Source organism: Octopus bimaculoides, chromosome 2, assembly GCF_001194135.2.
Source record: "Octopus bimaculoides isolate UCB-OBI-ISO-001 chromosome 2, ASM119413v2, whole genome shotgun sequence".
Lineage (NCBI taxonomy): Eukaryota > Metazoa > Mollusca > Cephalopoda > Octopoda > Octopodidae > Octopus > Octopus bimaculoides.
Genome location: NC_068982.1, coordinates 121,855,456 through 121,855,913, shown reverse-complemented (window position 1 = coordinate 121,855,913; position 458 = coordinate 121,855,456).

Below are 458 nucleotides of genomic sequence, written 5' to 3'. Positions count from 1 at the left end.
CATACATACATACATACATACATACATACATACTTGATCAAGTTTGCATACGTGAGGCTGTTAACACCATAAGACTTGGAAGGTACCTCCTTGAGCAACATTCTTTGTTTGAAAACCTAGAATACATGCCCAAAGAGGTCGCGCGACTATGCATAGATATTTATTTATTTATTTATTTATTTATTTATGTGTTTCAGCCAAGTGGCTGCGGTCATGCTGGTGCACCACCGTGATTTTCACGTTCCTTGCATGGCTCTTCTCCCCCATCTGACATGGTCCAATCAAGAGTTTTGATGGCACATCTGGTGTATAAGAGAATTTGACATAGCTGCCCTAAACTGCGTCTCATTACGAGCCATTGGTTCGTCTGGTATCGTGGAGAGGAAAGCGTCAAGTTTTATCTTGAAGACCTCCGCATCCATGTCTTGCATGTCTCTCAAATGTTTTGGCAGGGCATT